This window comes from Aethalodelphis obliquidens, unplaced genomic scaffold, assembly GCF_003676395.1.
Source record: "Aethalodelphis obliquidens isolate GAN/ISIS:26980383/991018 unplaced genomic scaffold, ASM367639v1 scaffold4, whole genome shotgun sequence".
NCBI classification, from domain to species: domain Eukaryota; kingdom Metazoa; phylum Chordata; class Mammalia; order Artiodactyla; family Delphinidae; genus Aethalodelphis; species Aethalodelphis obliquidens.
In genome coordinates this window covers 23204016-23229636 of record NW_020837948.1, presented here as the reverse complement: position 1 = coordinate 23229636, position 25621 = coordinate 23204016, and the positions used below count along the sequence as shown (strand labels likewise).

The 25621-nt window shown below is 40.6% G+C and overlaps 1 long non-coding RNA gene across 1 annotated transcript in view; it reads right to left on the bottom strand.

The window, feature by feature from the left end:
• Nucleotides 1-617: 617 nt before the first annotated feature.
• LOC113616505 (uncharacterized) overlaps nt 618-25621 on the bottom strand; it is a 175505-nt gene continuing 150501 nt past the window's right edge. Inside the window, exon 3 of the long non-coding RNA XR_003431312.1 lies at nt 618-2103. This is a non-coding gene — a long non-coding RNA (uncharacterized LOC113616505). The remainder of the gene's footprint in view (nt 2104-25621) is intronic.

The window sequence follows — 25621 nt, the reverse complement described above, 5'->3', positions numbered from 1 at the left end:
TATTCCACATATATTAATCACATATTCAACAGCTATTTTTAAATTGAGTAATCATTATGTGCCAGTTATATTGATTTAAGCCAGGGCTGCAAAGCCAAATGAGACATGGTCCTTGTCCCCAAGAAGCTTACTATCTTTTAGGAAAGACAGGCTTTTAGGGAAGACCAATAGCTGAAGTCCAGCATGGTCCACATAAATGCGATGTACAGGGTACCATAGGAATACACAGCTCAATGTAAATTAGATTTGGGTCGGGGGTCAAGACAGTTTCCTTAAAGAGGAGACACCCAAGATTAGTCTTCAATGACAAGAAACATTTAACTGTAAAAATAAAGAAAAGGCAAACAGTTTTTTTTTTAATAAATTTATTTTATTTATTTATTTTTGGCTGCGTTGGGTCTTCATTGCTGCACGCAGGCTTTCTCTAGCTGCAGTGAGCGGGGATTATTCTTCGTTGCAGAGCACGGGCTCTAGGCACATGGGCTCAGTAGTTGTGGCACGTGAGCTCTAGAGCTCAGGCTCAGTAGTTGTGGCGCACGGGCTTAGTTGCTCTGCGGCATGTGGGATCTTCCCGGACCAGGGCTCGAATCCATGTCCCCTGCATTGGCAGGCGGATTCTTAACCACTGTGCCACCAGGAAGCCCCAAATAGCTTTTTAGAAGAGAAAATAACCTGAGGGAGGGCGCAGAGAAATGAGACACTATGGCTTGTTTAGGGAATTAGAAGAAAGTTAACTAGAAGCTAGGAGACTCTCAATGACAAGTTAATTCCTCCACTCCCACTCTCACAACCCAACCTCCCGGTGAATTTTTCTTCCTTTCTTTCTTTCTTTTTTGTTTGTGCATGAGGAAAATATAGAGACAGTAGAAGAGTTTTCAACATGAGTGACAGTTATGGCAAACGCAGGTTTTCAAATCAGCACGAGCTACTATTACTAGTTTTCTAGAGAAAATAATTGAAGCTGGTCTTAGAGACCAAAGACTCTAGTGAGAATACACTGCAACTGCAAGAGATGCTCTTGTAGCCTGGGTTGCAAGAAACCAGAGCCTAAGGGAAAAGCTGATGAGCTGCCACTTTCTAGGGAGGTATAATCTCAGGGAAACAAGAGTGAGGGGAAAAGGAGTGAGGCAGAGGCAACGTGAGGGAGGCTTCAGTCAGCCTGTGGTTGCTAACGAGTATAGTTAATGCTCCATCTCATGCGATGTGTTCGGCAAGACCAGATAAGCTATTGCATCTCAAGGCAGCCCATCAGGAGAAGGGAAGGGAAAGGAATTTATCTCTCAGCTCTTTCCCACTCCTCACTTGCCATTGGTCAACAGTGGGGCCTGTGGGGCATTAACTACCCTGGAAAGGGTGTGTCTCCAGGCACCAAGGGGAAGCTGAGGTTATACTGCTTTACTGAAGTGGGCATTTGTCATGTTTTTTGGCTACTCATTATCTTTGGGCTTATGTTATATTTGGAGAATGTCCAAATATAGGGTCCAGGTTCTGTCAATCAGACCCACTTGACTGAGAACTCCATGGGGAAGTGAGCAAGGTACCTCACGCAATCCATCATGGCAGGTGGAGGGAGAAGCAGCACCTCCAAGAGACCATGACCGGAGGTCCTAGCAGTAGCCTCTAGGGTCCGCCACTGGGGGCAAGAGATGAGCTGTCTAGGCCTAGGGACAGTGAGGTATCCCCTAGGACCATCCTCCTATGTAAGCTGCATGTAGCTCCTGGTCTCAGAGCATCATAGTTGATTCTCTGGCTCTCACCAGGATTCTGAGAACTTCTTAAAACCTTTAATAAAAAAATTATTTTTCCCTTAAACTAGAATGTGTTTTGTTTTTTGTTTTTGTTTTGTAAATCAAGGACCCTGAAGGATTCATGCAGCCTAAGAATAAATTTGGGGTTGTCTTTAAATTATGACATACTTCTAATCCTAGATTTGCTCATTTATGTGAAACATGTCTCATTAATTTCTATTCCATATCCTATAATCAAAGAATTCTAGAATCATAGAAAGATCCTTTTAGAGACTATTATGTTTTATCACTCACCTTTGGCTTTGAGCAAATCTTCATATCACTCCCACACCCATTTGAGGGAACGGAGTTTCTCCTGAAATAAACAAACAAACAAAAGGTAGTTTATACTAGCTGAAATGTCTTTGTGTCAGCCATGCAGTGAGTAGGGCTGAGAGGGCACTCTTGGGACATTTTATTTATGTGAGAGACAGGTGAAGGGCCTGCAGGCTGTAACCTAATTTAGTCAAAAACTTCTGGTAGAAAAAAAACAGTGACCTATAAATCAGTAATTTCCCTGTAATATCTAGTGAAATCAGGTCACTATTTCCAGTGCTAAGTTTGTCCCCTGGTCTCTTAGCATTTAAATATGTCATGAATTTCCTTTTGATATGGTTTATTAATAAATTTGTAGGAAAAACAAAAATTTAAGGCAAAACCCACAGTGAAGATCCATAGTGGAAACTATGTACTGGGACCAAATAGCTTTGTCAGGCATTGTCCAAATAAGCCTGTCAAATGCCTGGAGTTTGTCCAGGGGATCTGTGCAGTTCCCTTTAGGGGAACAGTCAAACAGCCCATAACGCTTTCTCGATTCAAATTCAAGTTCACCACACATTTCTCAACTGAGAGAGGTCCCAGTGAAGTGGTTGAGGGCTTACGGACTCTTGAGTCCGACCTAAATTTGAATCTAGATTCTCCCACTAACCTACTAGCTGTGCAAACCTTGGGCAAATTACTTCTCTGTTTCTGTCCATTTCCTTTACCTGTCTTGGTGGGCTGTCTGTGAGGTTTAAATGAGGTGATGGCTATAAAGCTCTCTGCACGTGGCAGAGACCCAGCAGTCAGCAAGTAAGGCCCTGAGTTTTCCTACACACGTGTGCTCCCCCTCAGACACCCATCTCAGAGGAGCGCTCCGTGGAGAACAGCAAAACGTATCGCTCCATGAAAGACTGGTCTTTCTAATCCACCAAACAGATGAAAAGCTTTTTTTTATTTTATAACCTCCATTTACAAAATGCATTTAGTTACATAATTAGAGCAAATGCCCAATATTTAATTTGTTTCAGTAAAATCTGGGCCCAATCCTCTTTCAATTCAATAAAAATAAAATCCTACTGCAAGACACACTTCTCATCTGTCCCACTTTGAAATTCTCACTCAAATCTGTGTCTATGTGAAATTCTGAATTCTTGCTAGAATTAATGTTCCCTAAGTCTGCCCAGATCGATGTCCAATAATTTACATGAAGAATATTAAAGCTTGGCCAAGAATATAACTCTTTCAGACAGTTTGCTTGACATTTAAAACTTCCAGTTTTAAATCTGAAATTAAATGTCTTTCTTGTTAATTGTCTGCCTTCACTAGTATATAAGTCCCGTGAGAATCTAGAATTTCACCCGGTACATAATAGAAACTTAATAGCTCACTGTTGAATGAATGAATGAATGAATGCATGAATGGTGAATGAACCAGTAAGCTTTTTACCACACAACTAAAAAAATAATACCTGGGCTAGAAAATAAGATCTGTACTAGGCTAAGCTTTTTTCATCTAAATGCACTGAGTTTTACAAGTAGTTTTAATTATTTTTAACTCTCCTCTCTTTTTCATTTCTAAAGTTAATCTAGAACCTTTCACATGTATGAACTGTGTACATTTTACCTTGTATGAAAATTTAAATACATTTTCAATGATAACACCCATGTGCTATTGACAAACGAACTAGACATGTTTGGTCCTAAGAGAGATTCCTGAAGAACGGATGCCTGCTCTCACAGCAGCCTTATTTTGCCAGTATAGATAATTTAAGGGGCTGTTTAGATCTCTCATTCTGGGTGGAATGTTTGTCTAATTTTGGTAGTAGTACAAAAGAACTTCTGTTAGAGGTCTTTCCAAGGGTTAATGACATCATTTCTTCCATATGACAATCTGGTTTTACTTTTTGTGAAAATATTAGAGAACTACTCTCAGATACAAAATTGTTTTCCTGAATGGGCTTTTATGTGTTAATAACTTTTCATATTTTTTTTAAAAACTGGAAATGGAACGATTAACAAAAAGTGTTTATAAGTGATTTTTGTTCTCTACTGAAAGAGGGACATGACCTTTTGACCACGATGCCAGAGGAAAAACTACTTGAAAGGAAAAATTACCTGCAGGCATTTAGATGAACTCCACACTCAGGGACATTCCATTTGTCTGCTGGCTTTAAAGGCAGCTTGATGAAGATTAACAAGGAGGAATGGAATTGCTAGGTAAAGCACACTTCCATAGACTTTGTAAGAAGAAAAGTCCTGCCTAAATGGGAGGAGACAGGATGCATGTATCAGTAGATCACATTTCGAAAGCACATCCCAAAGAGTTCTGCTTGACACAGTCTCTGCTACTTTACTACACTCCCACTACACCCTACTCTTTGACCTAAATTAATTTTCCCTAGAGAGTTATTTTTTTACCTCAGACTTTTTTGGTAAGTTGTGAGGTAAAAACCTTGCTGGCTCATTCATTCTTCATTGAACAACCATTCGTTAAGCACCGATTATGTACAAGGGAAATTCCAGGCTATCACAGAGCCTGGATACTAATGGAGAAGGACAGTTATCAAGTAAGCAAATACCTAAGATCATTTCAGTTAGTGAGGAGGGCTACAAACAGAATGGAACAGGAGGATGTAATGGAGAATGTGAGTGGGTGAGCTTGGGAGAAAATTGGTTGGGGAAGTGCCATTTGAGCTGAGACCCGCAACGTAAGCAGGAACCAGCCCTGTGGAGACGTGGGACACAGGGTTCCCGGCAGAGAGAAGAGAGAGGAAAGCAAGTACAAACAGCTCAGGCAGGAGCCTCTGGACGTGCTGGGAAGGAAAGAAAGCTTATGTGATGCGTCCAAGTGAGCAAGGGGGCGACTGGTGGCAGATCGAGGTCAGAGAAGTAGCAGTGTAAGATCGTAGAATTCTGACTCTATGCTAAAAGGAGAAGTTGGTGGAAGATTTTAGTCAAGGGAGGGATGTAACCTGCTCTGTGTTGTCAAAGATGGAGCTACATGTTATGTGACAAGTGGATCTATTTTAGCTTTATAATTTGGGCTGATCCCAATTCATCCAGGAGTTCTACTGGGGTCAGTGTTACTTTTATTTTCTATTTTTTGCAAATCCAGATTAGCTTCTGCTGTTTCTCCTTATTATCTTTAGACTTGACCTCCAGAAACAGCAGGGCCTTCTAGGTGATGACCTTTCCTAGCGCCAGAGAACATGACCATCATGACCTAGTATAGGAGAAAATCAGTCCATTGCCTCATGCTTTCCTAGCAAACACATTTGTTTGTCTGACCTGGAAAAGCTATGCTGCAACTCTGCCAAAAACCAAGAATTTTTGACAGGTCAGCTATACTAGATTAATTAGAGTGACTGTAGTTTTCCCTGAAAGTATAAACCAGTTCTACCAGGTTACTGCCCTCAGGACACAGGCCTAAAACATGGCTAGCTGTATAGGTTTTCTAAGTGAGAGACTTCAGAATTATGACTGAAGGATAAACTACTTGAAGTATGAACTGTGCCAGCCCTCAATGGATGGCGCAAGCCTGTTCTCCAAGACTTCAGGGTCAACTTTAACAATAACAGTGACAATAGTCACCACTTCCTGAGCACTTAGTTTTCGCCAAGCATTCATCCAACTCAGGTGTTGGCAAACTTTTGTAAAGGACCAGACAGAAAGTGTTTTCAGTTTGTGGGCCATCTGGTCTTGTTGCTAGCAGAGCTCAACTTTGCTGCGGTAGTAAGACGGCAGCTACACGTAATACGGAAGGAACGAGTCTGGCTGTGTTCCAGCGAAACTTAATTTTCCTGAACAGGGGTGGGGCCAGATGTGGCCCACAGGACACAGCTTGACGGCTCCTGATCTAAATGACTTACTGATGACCCGTGGTCTAAGTGACTTACATGTACTAACTTATTTGATCTTCAAAACACTCTATAGCCTTTAATTTACAAATGAACCGTGGCACAGAGGGGCCATGTAACTGGCTTGGACGGCACAGCTCATCCCTTGCAGAGCTGAAGTTCACACCCACACAGAGTGACTCCAGGCACTGAGCACAGAGGCACCTCAAGTGTGCCACGGCCAGGACTAGCCCTGCGCTCAGTCGTCTACAGACTTCATCGAAGTTTACGAGTTACCTGGATTCTTTATAAGATGCCTACCTCATAGGACTGTGAAAGAACAAAAGGCTGGGGGGCGGAATGAACCAAACGGTACAATGCTTGCATCAGCACAGTGCTTCGGAGGAGTGGTCAAGTCACTCCACATTTCTGTGTCCTTGTCCTTCTGATGTAATATTTGAGGGATACCAGGGGTCTCTGGGTTACTGAGGACACCTGTGCCTGGATACGTGTGATCATCTTGGCAGTTCACAGAAGAACTGTAATATTACCAGCCTAAGATTTTTGTACTTCTGTTTTTTCCCCTACATATTTCATGTGATTATTGTGAAGATCAAATAAAGGGGAAAGAAATATAGAGAGCTGTGGAGAATAAAGAATTTCTGGGATAACAGAAATTTGGTAGCATAAACTATACACCCAGTGAGACATTTTATGCTTCATTTTATTTCTCTAAAAATATGGGTAAGTATGTGTGCTCTTTAACAGCCGTGCTGGGGAACGCACCTGGATTTTTAAGAGATTAATAGACATATCTGGAGTTAGATACATGGGGAGGTCTTAAATACCCTTTACCCAGTTTACTCCAACTGTATCATCTGCACAGCTATAGTTCGATACCAAAGCCAGGAGACTGACATTGGTAGAATACACAGAGCTTATTCAGTTTCACCAGCTTCACATGCCCTTATGTGTGTGTGTGTATGTGTGTGTGCACAGCTCTATGCAATTTTATCATATGTGTAGATGAATGTAACCACCACCACAATCAAGACACAGAACAGTTGCATCAACACAAGGCTGCCTCATGCTACTCTTTTATAGCTATGCCCTCCCTCCTTAACCCCTGGCAACCAGTAATCTGTTCTCCATCATTCTAATTTTGTTATTTCAAGAACGTTACACAAATGGAGTCATATAGTATGTAATATCATATATTTTGAGATTGGCTTTTTTACTCAGCATAATTCCTGTCGTGTGTAACAATAGTTGGGTTTTTTATTGCTGAGTATGGATGGACGACAGTCTGTTTAAGCATTTAGCCACTGCAGGACACTTGGGTTGTTACCAGTTTGGGGCTTTTATGGATAAAGCTGCAGGGAATATTCATGTACAAATTTCTGTGTAAACATAAGTTTTCATTTCTCTGGGATAAATGCCCCGAAGTACAATTGCTGGGTCACGTGATAAGTGCATGTTTAGTATTAAAGAAAATACCCAACTGTATTCTGGAGTAACTATACCATTTTATTTCTATTTGTTTTTAAAGCGTACATTAAATAAGAAAACTCCTTTGTTATTCAATATTAGCTACAATGTTTATGGTTCATATTTTAAAAAATTAAACCATTTACTTTGCCACCTCATAAATTACAACGTTAACCTTATATCAGATCTATTTTTAACTTAAAATTCACCCAATGATGGAAGAGAATGTAATCCTCTTCATGTCCCTACTACTGAATACACTTTACGCAGTTCATCTTTATTGATGTTTACCTCTCTAATCTTATAAAAATAAGACAGTCTCCGCAGCACTCAAGAACAAGAGGAGAGTATAAAGCAAAGAGTATAAAGCAAAAAGATTCTTCCAACATCCTGTAGTTTAACAGCAGAAAATATAAGCTCTTATTGAGTTGACTTAAAAGTACATTTAAAAAAAACCAGAAGAAGTTGATTTTTATCCCTTTTTTTTCCTTTACATTTTCATGTAGGTAGACCAAAAGACGAAACAGGAGAAACTTCTTTTTCTAAAAAAATATCAAAAGTAAAGGTAGAAGTAAAGGTAGCATTCTCTATATAAAGAACAAACAGAAATGGGGGCAGCCGAGGTGACACAATTTCATGGACTGCAGAAGAAAAAAGAGCCAATGATCTCAGCTGCAATATTAATGACTCAACTGACAGGTTTTTGTTGAGAACCCATGATATGCCCGACACTGCGCTAGGTATTGTAGGGAAATGGAAGTTTAAAAATATAGGATAAGAAGTATAATGCCATCCAAACACTTCCTGTCCAGCTGGGAGACACATGGTCCCACATGAAGAGACTGGAGAGTGAAATAGAACAACATATACTTAATGGTAATAGCTGGCACTTACACTGATTGTGGGCCAAACACTGGGCAGAGAGCTTTGCATGTTACTCGTTACTCAATCCTCACAACAACCCTATGAGGTTGCTGCCATCACTCCCATCTTACAGATGAGGAGACTGAGGCTTGGAGAGTTAGTGAAAATAACACATGTCATTTACCACAGTCTGGTTTTCTATGTTTACTGAAAATGTCCCTCTCATGTACATTACCCTTCCTGCCCCAAGAATGGAGTGAAGAGATCCCCTCTCTACAAATGTGTGTCCTGAGCTGGGATGTGGCTGTAGGGCACAATCTCCTTTGGCCAGACGTGGCACTGAGACTCATTCGTATCAGTCACTGCATATTGAACTCACCTGAGCTTCAGGAAGCAGGAATTAGAGCCCAGATCTTTCCCATTCCAGAGAGCTTTTTCTCCTTCACTGTTGTTTCCTATCTTTCTTTTGGCCACAGAACCCCATTTTCAAACATTTTACACTGAAGAAAAGGAAAAAATAATTGCTTTGCTTGAAGAACAGGGTTGGGGAGGGGCCAGAGCCCCACCTGCTCTCACCAATTCCCTCCACTGGAGGCCTCCAAGGGGCTCATACTGAAGCAGTTACTATATGAAGCCCTGCTGACTTTTGACTCTCCTTTGAACAGAAGAGGCACAGAAGTATTACCCTGTTGGCTGCAACGGGATGAGAGTCCTGGTGAGAAGAGAAATGGCACCCAGGTGAGCAGATGAAAGCGCCTCCCCCTCACTATGTGGGATTTGGAAGGCCCTGGTGCCCACAGAGTCCTGCTTCACCTGCCCCTCACCTGCTTGCTGACACCAGGATGCCACAGTTACAGCACCAATGATCAAATGCAGGTACTTTTAAAGGGGTAAAAGTTTAAGCTACTGTCAGTTATTTGCACCTAAATCTAACAAAGAACCAAAGTTTTTTAACAGGTAGGAGACAGAAGAAAATGCAGAGAAAGAAGAAAAAGATTGCTCAAACTGGGAAGCCGGGCGCTAAAAAAAAATCTCTTTACTTCACAATGTTGCTGAGATCCAGCCCTGAGTGTGGAGTTTGTGGCCAGAAACCTTCCTGCCAACCGAAGCAGGTGAAATCCTGTCACAGCAGACGCAGCTCAGGGCACAAAGCAGCTGAACAAAGCATTTGCTTGGACTCCCGTACAGGACTTTTAGGCAGACAGAATACAAACGCTCAGATTTGAGAATTCGATGTGAAACATGAGGTCATTTAGCTGCTCTTCAAAACAAGCAAATCTTTTAAAGTAGATTTTTATTGCGTCCAAAATTATTGTGTTATTTGGAGGCTTTCTTTCCTACTTTGGCACCATGTGGTTTTCTTTTGATTTCTTAGATTAAAAGAAAATGATAAATATATTCAACATTTAAAAAGTAAGTCCCAAATTATACATTTTCAAGAGAGGGAACTTTCACCCTTGCATTTCTGATGTGAGTCTTTGAAACTCTGCCAGGATTTGACTTCGAGCCATTAATCCATTAGGATGATATAAAAATCTATGTCCTCTGCCCCCATGACCCACGCATTCAAGCAAAAAAAAAAACTAGCATGACAGATGATGTTTCACAGAGCCCACTGGCAAATTTCAGGGTCAGAGATTTCCAAAAGAGGAAAATTTCCTAGAGAGTTTCTATGTAAAGATTCTTAGCAAGTCCTTCCCTTGTGACAGTTCTGAACTACTCATCTTCCTTTATGCAGAGCTGAAAGATCAGAACAAGATGTCAGACTGAGCACACATACCTACCTCTCTAAATCTTTTCAATTAACAGGATACATATTTTAAAAATAAATAATAAAGTCATGCTAAAAAACAAGGACTGCCACTAATGGACTAGACATTTTGAAAATTCCCTGAAAGACAGCGAGAAGACAAGGCTGGCTGATAGAGGACGCTGCTGGAGAGGGCAAGTGTTCCTGGATCACAGACGCTGGGTCTCAGATATGGGGACACGAGGGTCCCACAACGCTGGGAGTACATAGTGGTACAGGCGTTACTGATGGCAACGTGGCGGTATGGGTCAAACATTTTAAATGTGCGTGATTTTCAAACCAGAAATTAAACATCTAGCTAGTTTCCTTAGAAAAATACATATATATACGTGCCCAAAGAATACAAAGATATTCATTATGGTAATGATGGAGTTATGATATACGCATGTGATATATTCACAACAGTGGAGAAAAAAACTGTACTGACATGTAACTATCATGTACTAGTATGTAAAGGTCTCCATGACATTGTGCTAAGTTTTTAAAAAGTTTTTTAAGAGTGGTAAAACAACCCATAAAATCTAATTCCACTTACATTAAAACTTTCAATGGACATTTTTCTATCTGTAGATCTATATATATATATATGTGTATTTATACAAATGGATATAAAATCATCTGGAAGGATATATAGCAAACTGCTAGCCATGATTGTCTTCTTCTTCTATATACCTCTATATACCTTGAACTTTTAAGACAAATTAGAATATATTCTTGTTTTATGTAAATTTTGTAAACATTCAAGGTTTGAGAACAAAGAGGAAACCAGATATTTCAAACATCCAAGGCACCAGATTTAATGAAGTGCTAATTAGTAGTTCATTAGTCAAGTAAACATACAACTTCTCACTGTGCTTATTTTGAGTCTCACAGCTTTTAAAAATTGGTGTGATAGAAGTTACAGCTAGGCAGGGATGGAGTTCTGGCTCTCACTAGGCCTCCGTGGGTACTTCCCTGGCTGGGAGGGGTTGGAAGTCCCTTGCTCCAGATTCTGACTGGGGAGGGAGGGAGTCCCATTACCACTGGGTGGTGGTGACTGACTCCCTGACGCCACCCCGGGGGGGGAAGGAGGAGGAGTGCCTTGTTACTGACCCTGCCAGGCCCCCGCATGCTCTCACCTGACATCTCACCTGACACCGCCAAGGGAGGGGCCTGTTACTGTCTGACAGGGATGGCTTCCGACCTGGCCTTTTCTGACACCATCTCCTTCCAGCCTGCTGAGGGTGGAAGTCTAGGCTCCCCACTTAACTTTCGCTGGGTGTCTGGCTGGAGGAGAGTGGTTATTATCTAAAGGCTTTCTGTCTTACTAGGCTGCCCTTTTCCGGGTCCTTTGGTTAGAGAGCGCTGGCTTTTGTTGGGCTTTTTTTTTTTTCTTTTTTTTTTTTTTTTTGCTATATGCCGGCCTCTCACTGTTGTGGCCTCTCCCGTTGCGGAGCACAGGCTCCGGACCCGCAGGCCCAGCGGCCATGGCTCACGGGCCCAGCCGCTCCGCGGCACATGGGATCTTCCCAGACTGGGGCGTGAACCCGTGTCCCCTGCATCGGCAGGCGGACTCTCAACCACTGCGCCACCAAGGAAGTGTTGGGCTTTTTTTGTGTCTGCAACCACTGGCTTTTCTGGGTGGCTAGCTTCTTTAGCTCCAAGTCAGGGATAAAGGAGGCAGAAGGAGAACCCAGAGAATTAAACACCAAGTTGTTCCGTGGGTTCCTCTGTCCATGGACGGTCTGCCTTCTCTCTCCACCTTTCAGATTATTTTAATTTTTGTTTTTATATATAATGTCTAGGGTTCTTAGTTGCACTTAGTGGAAGGAATAGAGAAAAGTATGTCTACTCCATCTTTCTAGAAGTGGAAGTCCACTTTTTCCTCTTAAAATGTTCTCTAGGGGGCTTCCCTGGTGGCGCAGTGGTTGAGAGTCCGCCTGCCGATGCAGGGGACACGGGTTCGTGCCCTGGTCCGGGAGGATCCCACATGCCGTGGAGCAGCTGGGCCCGTGAGCCATGGCCGCTGAGCCTGCGTGTCCGGCCTGTGCTCCGCAACAGGAGAGGCCACAACGGTGAGAGGCCCGCGTACCGCAAATAAAAATAAATAATAAAAAAAAAAGTTCTCTATTTTAATTTACAAAAAAAAACATGTTTACTCTGACAAGTGAAACAATAAAAGTATGTATAAGGAAAACAGTAATATAAACTCTGCCTCCATTACCCCCCTATTTCTACCCCCCTTTCCAAGATAACCAATGTTCATGACCTGGGGTGTATTCTTTTCACCTATTTTTTCCATGTTATTGCAAACATATGTAAACGTAAGTATGAACTTTTGTTTCTCTAAAAGTGGTTTTCTACTTGTCAAAGATAAGCAAGCTTTGCATTATGTTGAAGTTTAGAAATTACTGGAAACACTACTATGAAAAAACAGTGGAGGGGATATAAGCAAAGTGAACTGCTGTCGAGAATCGCAGAAGATACTCTGTGCTTTCATCGTGTGGGAGAAAAACAGAGAAGAAGAGAAAGGAAAAAGAGAAAGGAAGACAATATCTAGCGATTTTTCTGAGAGTTTATATATATAACTGAAGTGATTAAAACAGGTATAATTTACATACTCTTCTGCACCTGCAATCTGATCCTGGGATACACTGAAGAAGGGGCTGCCTGGTGAGTGGACTGCAGGAAAGATGCCCGTGACTGTCGCTCGCTGTGTGAGCGCCCAGGGGCCACGCTGGACCAGGCCCTAACAGAAGTGTGTCTTCCTTCTCTCAGGTGAGCACCTCCCACTGCCACCCCCGGGGCCTTGAGGGTCCTGTTTGCTCACAGGAGAAAACCCCTCCACCTGCACCAAATCCTCACAGCTCAGGACCTCCGTCCAACCAGAGGGGCGGTGGAGGGGAGCTCTGGCACCTCTGCTTTAGGGAATGAGGCTGAGCAGGCTCAAGACCACAGAGCCAGGACAGAAGACAGTGGCCTCCCTCCCCACCAACACGTGTGATGGGGGTCCTGACACCTAAAGGGGAAATGAAACTTTTCCCTTTTCTCAGAGACAGTCTGCTCGGCACGATGTCAATTGATCTTTAGAGTCCTGTGGCTTCAGGAAAGAAGGAGGCCTGTTTTCCAGAGCCCAGGTCTGAGGGGGCTCACGTAACATTATTGTCAGCTCCCTCTGAGGGTTCTCCAGCTGGGGGTGAGGCTGGTCCTCCTGACTCTGAGTGACAGCAGCAGTGCCTCCTCTTCCCCACTTTTATTCAAGTCACATGGTCCACTGAAGGTCTGGCCAGGAGAATGGGGGTTGACTGCACACTGCTGGTTAATCTTCTTGTTTAGGTAGCGGCTAACGGCAGAGATTCTACAGCCATGCTGCCTGCATTCCAATCCTGGCTCCAAGCCTTGTGAACTGTGCCCTTGGGCCAAGTCATCTATCCTTTCTCCTCCTTGATTTACTTCTTCGTAAAGTGGATATAATAAACATAGGCCTGACATGAGGATGAAGTATTTAAATTAGAACAAGTCCAGGCACATGATAAGCGCTCCTAAAGTATCAGCTGGTTATTGTCATCTGCTTTTCTCAAACCCAGCGCTTTTCAAAGACGCACAGAGAAATTGTGATGCATGTTAAAGATGCAGTTACGGCTTTCTGTGTTTCATCAGTCTCCTTTGATAATATCTGTACAGAGGGAATAAGAAGTGAGACAAGTCAGTGACCACGGTGGAAAGGGTTGGGGAAGTGATCTCTGAACAGTGAGTCTGAGAGTGGGAGGGAAGAGATGGACAGATAGCTGGACAGCTATATCTAAGTAAGAGCAAGGGAAAAGAGGTATGTACAGTAAGTCACAGTTGTCTTACAGATTGAAAATAATTGGTAAACGGTGTTCTGTTTCATTTAAAAATACTGTAGGAAAGCTTTTGGGTCAGCATCTCTCATAGCATCTATCACGTCCTTTGTGATAGAATTTGGGAAGGTGGTGGAGGAAGGCTTTTCTTTCCTAGGAAGGTGTTGGGGTGTGATGTTGCCTACGTCAGAGACAGAGAAGAAAGGTTCTTCTCCCTTCTCTGGGCTGTAGATCAGCTTCCTCCTCCTGGTGAAGAAAGTCAACCATCCCGTTTCACTGTGTCCATGTTCACCTCCAAATTTAGGGTGGCTTAGAGATTTCAAGCCTCCAGGTCACACAACTCCCCTCAAATAATGACCCGATAAAGAGGAACAGTGTTTTCAGTTTTGTATCTCTGAGTGTTGCCTTTTTATTTGACCTGATGATTTTTACTCCTCCTTTAACTACAGCCAGGCTAATTGGGTGTACTGTTTGAAGCCAGGCTCAAAACAGGAGCAATTAAATTCATTAGACCTTTGAGAGATAAATTAAAATATACTTTTTTTTTCAAGAAATGGTACAACAGCTTGAAACCTGATTCACAGTTACCTTCCAATGTTCTCAATATTATGAGATGATCTAGGCGTTCAATCTTACAAAACTATTTATACCTCACTGTCCTGAAGCAAAGGAACTTCTGCTGCTGAACCTGTTCCAGGGATTTGTATGGATTTGAATAATGAATAGGGAAGTTCCTGCAGGAACACAGAGTCTCTGTCACAGAAATCTTTTATTTCTTAGAAATAGCCAGCTGGAAACAGGCCACAATACCCCAGTTGTCCCCAGGCCTGTGTTATAGGGAAAAACTGACAGCCACTCCCCATCAGGTATTTCCATGTGCAATACGATACCATGGAAGAGTATGGAATATTTATTATCAATTTTATCCTCATATGATTTTTCTCTTCTCAAGTTCAGCAGATGTTAACATAATTAGAATGTGAGGGTCTGTTTTCGTTAGTGAAAACATATAAACCACTTCTGTATTTAGCTGTATAATAACCTAAATCCTCACTGACCAACCACATTAATGGATGGTGTTCTTTTTACTTAATAAAAACCCTTTTCATTATTCTTTGATACCCTTTTTCTTTCATGTGTTTCTGTACCCTTAAAGTTAGAAAACTTCTCCATTTCTCTTCTCTCAAACCAACACAGAGTCTCCTAATCAGTGGAAAATTCACTTTTTATTTGTAGTGTCAACTCTAGGTTTGACAAATAAGTGCTCTGGGGTGGAAATAGAAGAGTTGCCCTCCCTCACCCTACTTGGTCTTCTCTACCACTGTTCTATATACCTTATTCCACAAAGCAAATTTTTATGGTGTAATATAGTAAAAGAGAAGTAGAAATAAGTAATATTAGATAGATAATTGAGCCCAAAACAGTTTGGTACGTTTGAGGAAATATTTCTCAAAGTGTGGTCCACGCATCCCTGACACCAGAAGAATCCCCTGGAGAGTTTGTTAAAAGTGCAGATTACTGGGCACCACCTCAGATTTATTCATTCAAAACTTTTGTGGATGGGGCCTGGGAATTCTGCATTTTTGACAATCTCCCCGAGTGATTCTGATGCTCACTAAAATTTAAGGACTTTAAGATTTGCTGAACGAGTTGCTCCTTCTAGACCCCAAAAGTGTCAGTTGACAACCACTTGGAGAAAATACCTGGTCCTTAAAATACAACAGAGAGAAAAAGAAAGAATAAATGATTATTGAAATGTGTAAAATGTGCCAGAGACGATGCTAGTTAGAAATTTATAAACATAATTTATTTAAATATTACAACTTCTTGTTGAGGTGTTGATTAGTTTACAGTCAAAAAGTGGAACCATTCCACTCCTGGGTACATATCCCCCAAAAAACCCCAAGACACTAATTCAAGATACATGCACCCCCATGATCACAGCAGCGATATTTACAATTGCCAAGATATGGAAGCAACCTAAGTGTCCATCAACAGATGAATGGATGAAGAAAATGTGATGTGTATATATATGTATAAAAAAGAATAAAAATTTGCAGCAACATGGGTGGACTTGAAGGGTATTATGCTTAGTGAAATAGGTCAAAGACAATAATGTGTGATATCACTTACATGTGGAATCTAAAAAATAAAACAAACTAGTGAATATAAGAAAAAAAAGAGAGACAGATATAGACAGGGAAGGGGGGAGGGGAAAGACAGGGATAGGGGATTAAGAGATATAAACTATATGCATAAAATAAATGAGCTACAAGGATATATTGTGCAGCACAGGGAATACAGCCAATATTTTATAATAACTATAAATGGAATATAAACTTGAAAATTGTGAGTCACTATGTTGTACACCTGAAACTTATACAACATGGTTCAACTATAAATCAATTTTAAAAAGTGGAACCAGAATGCATAAAGAATATTCTGAAATTTAACTACTGCATCTTACACCCATCTTCTGGAGTTGGGAACAGGCTCTATGACTGCAAAGAGTACAGGAAATGGACAGATGAACATTACCCAGAGACACCTCATGGTGGCCTGGAGGTGGCACTGAGTCTCTGGGATGCCTCATCATTTAGATGACCAGTCTACACTCATCATGTGTAGTTGGTTTATAAAATGGCTTTTGTCCCACATGTATGAGGAATATGGATGGAGAACAGGATATATATATATATTTTCATATATCATTAAGACTATCATCACTAAAATTTTTTCAACAAGTATATCAGCTACCATTTACTGGCAATGTATACTGGACTCTATGCTAAAGAGTAAATTTTCAGAATTTACTCTTCATAATGGCCCTATGAGGTAGGTGCTATTATTATATATACTTTCCAGTTAAGAAGCAAAAATGTGAAACTTGTGGACACTCACAAAGCTAGTCAGCAGCAGAGGCTGGAATGTCTTGTTTGATTCCAAAGTCCACTGGAGTCCTACACACTGGAGTTGATGAAGCAAAGTTCAGCTTATGTTGTGATACTTGAGGGGAGAGCCAGTGTTGCTATACATTTAGAGAAAATTTTATATCTCTTTGTATATGGCTAAGTAACAGAATTGAGTAGCTATGGATCACTTCCTGTTGTACATTCTTAGCCCTTCTCTCTTTTCCCAGACAACCCCAATCCCCCTTTCTCCATATTCTTCCAAGACCTTAAATGTCCACTTAATATATTTATTTACTTTTCCTTCTTTTTTCTTTTGAATTTTCTTTTATTTATTTTTTTATACAGCAGGTTCTTATTAGTTTTCCATTTTATACATATTAGTGTATATATGTCAATCCCAATCTCCCAATTCATCACACCACCACCACCGACCCCCGCCACTTTCCCCCCTTGGTGTCCATAAGTTTGTTCTCTACATCTGTGTCTCTATTTCTGCCCGGCAAACCGGTTCATCTGTACCATTTTTCTAGATTCTACATATATGCGTTAAAATATGATATTTGTTTTTCTCTTTCTGACTTACTTCACTCTGTATGACAGTCTCTAGATCCATGCACGTCTCTACAAATGCCTCAATTTCGTTCCTTTTTATGGCTGAGTATATTCCACTGTATATATGTACCACATCTTATTTATCCATTCATCTGTCGATGGGCATTTAGGGTGCTTCCATGACGTGGCTATTGTAAATAGTGCTACAATGAACACTGGGGTACATGTGTCTTTTTGAATTATGGTTTCCTCTGGGTATATACCCAGTAGTGGGATTGCTGGGTCACATGGTAATTCTGTTTTTAGTTTTTTAAGGAACCTCCATACTGTCCTCCATAGTGGCTGTATCAATTTACATTCCCGCCGACAGTGCAAGAGTGTTCCCTTTTCTCCACACCCTCTCCACCATTTGTTGTTTGTAGATTTTCTGATGATGGCCACTCTAATTGGTGTGAGGTGATACCTCACTGTAGTTTTGATTTGTATTTCTCTAATAATTAATGATGTTGAGCAGCTTTTCATATGCTTCTTGGCCATCTGTATGGCTTCTTTGGAGAAATGTCTATTTAGGTCTTCTGCCCATATTTGGATTAGGTTGTTTGTTTTCTTAATATTGAGCTGTATGAGCTGTTTATATATTTTGGAGATTAATCCTTTGTCAGTTGATTCGTCTGCAAATATTTTCTCCCATTATGAGGGTTGTCTTTTCATCCTGTTTATAGTTTCCTTTGTTGTGCAAAAGATTTTATGTTTCATTAGGTCCCATTTGTTTATTTTTGTTTTTTTTTCCATTACTCTAGGAAGTGGATCAAAAAATACCTTGCTGTGATTTATGTCAGAGAGTGTTCTGCCTATGTTTTCCTCTAAGAGTTTTATAGTGTCTGGCCTTACATTTAGGTCTCTAATCCATTTTGAATTTATTTTTGTGTGTGGTGTTAGGGAGTATCCTAATTTCATTCTTTTACATGTAGCTGTCCAGTTTTCCCAGCACCACTTACTGAAGAGACTGTCTTTTCTCCGTTGTATATCCTTGCCTCCTTTGTCATAGGTTAGTTGACCACAGGTGCGTGGGTTTATCGCTGAGCTTTCTATCCTGTTCCATTGATCTCTATTTCTGTTTTTTGCCAGTACCATATTGTCTTGATTACTGTAGCTTTGTAGTATAATCTGAAGTCAGGGAGTCTGATTCCTCCAGCTCTGTTTTTTCCCTCAAGACCTCTTTGGCTATTCGGCATCTTTTCTGTCTCCATACAAATTTAAAAATTTTTTGTTCTAGTTCTGTAAAAAATACCATTGGTAATTTGATAGGGATTGCAATGAATCTGTAGATTGCTTTGGGTAGTATAGTCATTTTCACAATATTGATTCTTCCAATCCAAAAACACGGTATATCTCTCCATCTGTTTATATCATCTTTAATTTCCTTCATCAGTGTCTTATAGTTTTCTGCACAGAGGTCTTCTGTCTCCCTAGGTAGGCTTATTCCTAGGAATTTTATTCTTTTTCTTGCAATGGTAAATGGGAGTGTTTCCTTAATTTCTCTTTCAGATTTTTCATCATTAGTGTATAGAAATATAAGAGATTTCTGTGCATTAATTTTGTATCCTGCAACTTTACCAAATTCATTGATTGGCTCTAGTAGTTTTCTGGTAGCATCTTTAGGATTCTCTATGTATAGTATCATGTCATCTGCAAACAGTGACAGTTTTACTTCTTCTTTTCCAATTTGTATTCCTTTTATTTCTTTTTCTTCTCTGATTGCTGTGGTTAGGACTTTCAAAACTATGTTGAATAATAGTGGTGACAGTGGACATCCTTGTCTTGTTCCTGATCTTAGAGGGAATGCTTTCAGTTTTTCACCATTGAGAATAATGTTTGCTGTGGGTTTGTCATGTATGGCCTTTATTAAGTGGAGGTAGGTTCCCTCTATGCCCACTTTCTGGAGAGTTTTTATCCTAAACGGGTGCTGAATTTTGTAAAAGCTTTTTCTGCATCTATTGAGATGATCATATGATTTTTCTTCTTCATTGTGTTAATATGGTGTATCACAATGATTTATTTGCATATACTGAAGAATCCTTGCATCCCTGGGATAAATCCCTCTTGATCATGGTGTATGATCCTTTTCACGTGCTGTTGGATTCTGTTTGCTAGTATTTTGTTGAGGATTTTTGCATCTATATTCATCAGTGATATTGGTCTTTAATTTTCTTTTTTTGTAGTACCTTTGTCTGGTTTTGGTATCAGGATGATGCTGGCCTCATAGAATGAGTTTGGGGGTGTTCCTTCCTCTGCAATTTTTTGGACGAGTTTGAGAAGGATGGGTGTTAGCTCTTCTCTAAATGTTTGATAGAATTCACCTGTGAAGCCATCTGGTCCTGGACTTTTGTTTGTTGGAAGATTTTTAATCACTTTTTCAATTTTAATCACTTTTTGATTTTTCAATTTCATTACTTGTGATTGGTCTGTTCATATTTTCTATTTCTTCCTGGTTCAGTCTTGGAAGGTTATACCTTTCTAAGAATTTGTCCGTTTCTTCCAGGTTGTCCATTTTATTGGCACAGAGTTGCTTGTAGTGGTCTCTTAGGGTGCTTTGTATTTCTGTGGTGTCCATTGTAACGCCTCCTTTTTCATTTCTAATTTTATTGATTTGAGTCCTCTCCCTCTTTTTCTTGAAGAGTCTGGCTAATGGTTTTTCAATTTTGTTTATCTTCTCAAAGAACCAGCTTTTAGTTTTAATGATTTTTGCTATTGTTTTCTTTGTTTCTATTGCATTTATTTGTGCTCTGATCTTTATGATTTCTTTCCTTCTACTAACTTTTGGTTCTGTTTGTTCTTCTTTCTCTAGTACCTTTAGGTGTAAGGTTAGATGGTTTATTTGAGATGTTTGTTGTTTCTTGAGGTAGGATTGTATTGCTATAAAATTCCCTCTTAAAACTGCTTTTGCTGCATCCCACAGGTTTTGGATCGTAGTGTTTTCATTGTCATTTGTCTCTAGGTATTTTTTGATTTCCTCTCTGATTTCTTCAGTGATCTCTTGGTTATTTAGTAACGTAGTGTTTAGCCTCCATGTGTTTTTGTTTTTTACGTTTTTTCCTGTAATTGATTCCTAACCTCATAGCACTGTGGTCAGAAAAGATGCTAGATATGATTTCAATTTTCTTGAATTTACTGAGGCTAGATTTGTGACACAAGACGTGATCTATCCTGGAGAATGTTCCGTGTGCACTTGAGAAGAAAGTGTAATCTGCTGTTTTTGGATGGAATGTTCTATAAATATCAATTAAATCTATCTGGTCTATTATGTCATTTAAAGTTTGTGTTTCCTTATTAATTTTCTGTTTGGGTGACCTGTCCATTGGTGTAAGTGAGGTGTTAAAGTCCCTCACTGTGATTGTGTTACTGTCGAATTCCTCTTTTACAGCTGTTAGCAGTTGCCTTATGTATAGAGCTGCTCCTATGTGGGGTGCATATATATTTATAATTGTTATATCTTCTTCTTGGATTGATCCCTTGATCCTTATGTAGTGTCCTTCCTTGTCTCTTGTAACAATCTTTAAAGTCTATTTTATCTGATATGGGTATTGCTACTCCAGCTTTCTTTTGATTTCCATTTGCATGGAATATCTTTTTCCATCCCCTCACTTTCAGTCTGTATGTGTCCCTAGGTCTGAAGTGGGTCTCTTGTAGACATCATATATATGGGTCTTGTTTTTGTATCCACTCAGTGAGCCTGTGTCTTTTGCTTGGAGCATTTAATCCATTCACGTTTAAGGTAATTATCCATATGTATGTTCCTATTACCATTTTCTTAATTGGTATGGGTTTGTTTTTGAGGTCCTTTTCTTCTCTTGTGTTTCCCACTTAGAGAAGTTCCTTTAGCATTTGTTTTACAGCTGCTTTGGTGGTGGTGAATTCTCTTAGCTTTTGCTTGTCTGTAAAGCTTTTGATTTCTCCATCGAATCTGAATGAAATCTTTGCTGGGTCGAGTAATCTTGGTTGTAGGTTCTTCACTTTCATCACTTTAAACATGTCATGCCACTCCCTTCTGGCTTGAAGAGTTTCTGCTGTGAAATCAGCTGTTAACCTTATGGGAGTTCCCTTGTATGTCATTTTTCCCTTGCTGGTTTCAATAATTTTTCTTTGTCTTTAATTTTTGCCAATTTGATTACTATGTGTCTCGGCATGTTTCTCCTTGGGTTTATCCTGTATGGGACTCTCTGCGTTTCCTGGACTTCGGTGGCTATTTCCTTTTCCATGTTAGGGGAGTTTTCAACTATAATCTCTTCAAATATTTTCTCGGGTCCTTTCTCTCTCTTTTCCTTCTGGGACTCCTATAATACGAATGTTGGTGCATTTAATGTTGTCCCAGAGATCTCTTAGGCTGTCTTCATTTCTTTTCATCCTTTTTTAAAATTCTGTTTCGCAGCAGTAAATTCCACCATTCTGTCTTCCAGGTAACTTATCCATTCTTCTGCCTCAGTTATTCTGCTATTGATTCCTTCTAGTGTATTTTTCATTTCAGTTATTGTATTGTTCATCTCTGTTTGTTCTTTAATTCTTCTGGGTCTTTGTTTAACATTTTTTGCATCTTCTGGATCTTTGCCTCCATTCTTTTGCCGAGGTCCTGGATCATCTTCCCTATCATTATTCTGAATTCTTTTTCTGGAAGGTTGCCTATCTCCACTTCATCCAGTTGTTTTTCTGGGGTTTTATCTTGTTCTTTCATCTGGTACATAGCCCTCTGCCTTTTCATCTTTTCTGTCTTTCTGTGAATGTGGTTTTTGTTCCACAGGCTGAAGGATTGTAGTTCTTCTTGCTTCTGCTGTCTGCCCTCTGGTGGATGAGGCTATCTAAGAGGGTTGTGCAAGTTTCCCGATGGGAGGGACTGGTGGTGGGTAGAGGTAGCTGTTGCTCTGGTGGGCAGAGCTCAGTAAAACTTTAATCTGCTTGTCTGCTGATGGGTGGGGCTGGGTTCCCTCCCTCTTGGTTGTTTGGCCTGAGGCGACCCAGCACTGGATCATACCGGGGCTCTTTGGTGGAGCTAATGGCGGACTCTGGGAGGGCTCACACCAAGGAGTATTTCCCAGAACTTCTGCTGCCAGTGTCCTTGTCCTCACGGTGAGACATAGCCACCCCCAGCCTCTGCAGGAGACCCTCCAACACTAGCAGGTAGGTCTGGTTCAGTCTACTATGGGGTCACTGCTCCTTCCCCTGGGTCCCTGATGCACACACTACTTTGTGTGTGCCCTCCAAGAGTGGAGTCTCTGTTTCCCCTAGTCCTGTCGAAATCCTGCAGTCAAATCCCGCTAGCCTTCAAGGTCTGATTCTCTGGGAATTCCTCCTCCTGTTGCTGGACCCTTAGGTTGGGAAGCCTGACGTGGGGCTCAGAACCTTCACTCCAGTGGGTGGACTTCTGTGGTGTAAGTGTTCTCCAGTTTGTGAGTCACCCACCCAGCAGTTATGGGATTTGATTTTATTGTGATTTCACCCCTCTTACCATCTCGTTGTGGCTTCTCCTTTGTCTTTGGATGTGGGGTATCATTTTGGTGAGTTCCAGTGTCTTCCTGTAAATGATTCTTCAGCAGTTAGTTGTGATTCCAGTGCTCTCGCGAGACAGAGTGAGAGCACATCCTTCTACTCTGCCATCTTGAACCAATGCCTGTCCATTTAATTTAAAGTGAGGAGACATTATCTTGTTGCAGATGAGAGTTGTGCTGGGTTTTACAGGGATATGGTAGAATTTATACTAACCTGTGTTATTTTTAAGGCATTCCAGTTAGAGCTGCCCAGTTATCAGTGTACACTAAACTGTGAGTGGACATGGATAATGATTATACATAGTAAGTTTCACTTCATCTATTAAGACTTCTCATATAAGGGCCCAGGAACATTTGGTCCCCCACCAACATATTATACACATGGCAAATCTTACATTAAAAGAACATTAGTCAAATGCTTCAAGTAAGAAAAATTAAACTTGTCTGCTAAGGAAAAATATTTAAACTTTTTTACCCATTTACCAGCAAACAACTGTTGGGAGATAATTCTCCACAGGGACTCTTGAATTTCTTCATGTCTTGTGAATAGCGGCACAGTCTGCTTTTGTTCTTATATATCTTTTCAAGGATGTTTATACAGAGAACAGCCTTGGAAGACAAAGATCATGTCTCCCTCTGGAGCAAAGAACAGGCATGCTTACTGCCTTTATAAAATATTTGGCTTCCCTAAGCTCAGAGTTTCTCCCTTATAATGTCACTCACTGCATTTCGAGGTGTCACCTGCCCTTCTTAGAATCACCACGTGGGAACTGGGGCTCAAGGAACTGGAACAGAAAATGCTGATACTCTGGCTACTGTTAATGCCAGGAGTGAAAAAGTTCTTTATTTCTGACCTAGAGGTTTTGTATCTTTGGCCAAGATCCATTAAACTATGGCAGGCTAACTTGTTAAGCTTGCAAATGGTGTGAAATCTCAGACCCTTAAGAGTCCTTGACAACAGCAAATCATTATTATTGTTTGTATTGTTGGTAACTATTTTTTGAGCACCTAATGTGAATCAATGAACAAAACTCTATTCTAAGTAATGTACCATATGACCTCATTTAATCCCTACTACCTTGTTGTGAAGTAGATAACATTAACACCATTCTATAGCTGATGATACTGAGACTAAAAGAGCAGGCACTGATGGCTGCCTTTCTATTAGCCATTTCCCCCTTCTCAATTATATTCGGACTTTTATTCTGATATCCACCCCTTTTGCACCCAGCAAGGAAGTCATCCCTTCCTCTAACTTTAAGGGTGAGCCTATCCCATTTTTCCATTTTTGAACTTTATTCTAAGCTAATAAGGGCATGACATTCCCCTAGCCATAGAAACTGGTTAGAAAATGAACACATTATCCAGTATGGGAAAAGGGAAATGGGGGACAGTGAACTAGGGAACTTCTGAGAAAGAAGTTTTCTTGCTCGTACACAAAGCCATAGGGAAAGATAGACTCTCTTTCTCCAAATGGTGATATGTGCCAGCAGGGTAATCAGAATGAATGCTGGACATAATACTGAAGCAGGGTCTGGAGTTCCCTGTTGTGCCCTATATCACCCCCTTAGGTGCTAGACTGTGGGAAAGTCCTGGGGTGTGATGCTGCAGCAGCTGGATGTTGGGGGCACTTAGCAGGTACTTATCAACTGGTACCAAAATACTCTAATACATTAATAACTGGTAAGGCTATACTAGGATGTTCAAGTGTGATGCCTGAAACTGCTACATCCATCCCCTACCAGTCAGAGGAGGAAGCTCACACAGAGGAGGGCAGAGGCAGAACAGTCACAGAGGGACGGCGAGAGAGCCCCTGACAGCTGCCCTCTCTAGACTTTTTCAATTAAAAGACTATAGATTCCTTTTTCATCTAAGCTAGTTTCGATCTGGATTTCAGTTACCTGCAGTCAAAAGCATCCACAGAAACAGTAAGTAACTACTGGGTTGGCCAAAAGTTTGTTCAGTTTTTTCCATAAGATGGCTCTAGTAGGGCTTAGTTGTCTTTAACTTCATTTGAAACAATTTTGTTCGATTGTATTGTGACAGCTGTCATATCAGCGTGCATTTAAAAAAAAAACTTATCAAAACTGGTGAATTTTTGTGTAGCCATTTTAATATTGAAGATGGAAGAAAAAAGCAACATCTTTGGCATATTATGCTTTATTATTTCAAGAAAGGTAAAAACACAATGGAAATGCAAAAAAAAGATTTGTGTAGTGTATGGAGAAGGTGCTGTGACTGATCGAACATGTTAAAAGTGGTTTGTTAAGTTTCATGCTGGAGGTTCCTCACTGGACGATGCTCCACGGTCGGGTAGGCCAGCTGAAGTTGATAGCGATCAAATTGAGACATTAATTGAGAACAATCAACGTTATACCACATGGGAGATAGCCAACATACTCAAAATATCCATATCAAGTGTTGAAAATGCTTTTGCACCAGCTTGGTTATGTTCATTGCTTTGATGTTTGGATTCCACATAAGTTAAGTGAAAATACCCTTCTTGACTGTATTTCCACATGTGATTTTCTACTTAAATGTAATGAAAACGTCCCATTTTTAAAATAAATTGTGACGGGCGATGAAAAGTGGATACTGTACAATAATGTGGGGTGGAAGAGATCGTGGGGCAAGTAAAATGAACCACCACTAACCACACCAAAGGCTGGTCTTCATCCAAAGAAGGTGATGTTGTGTATATGGTGGGATGCGAAGGGAGTCCTCTATTATGAGCTCCTTCCAGAAAACCAA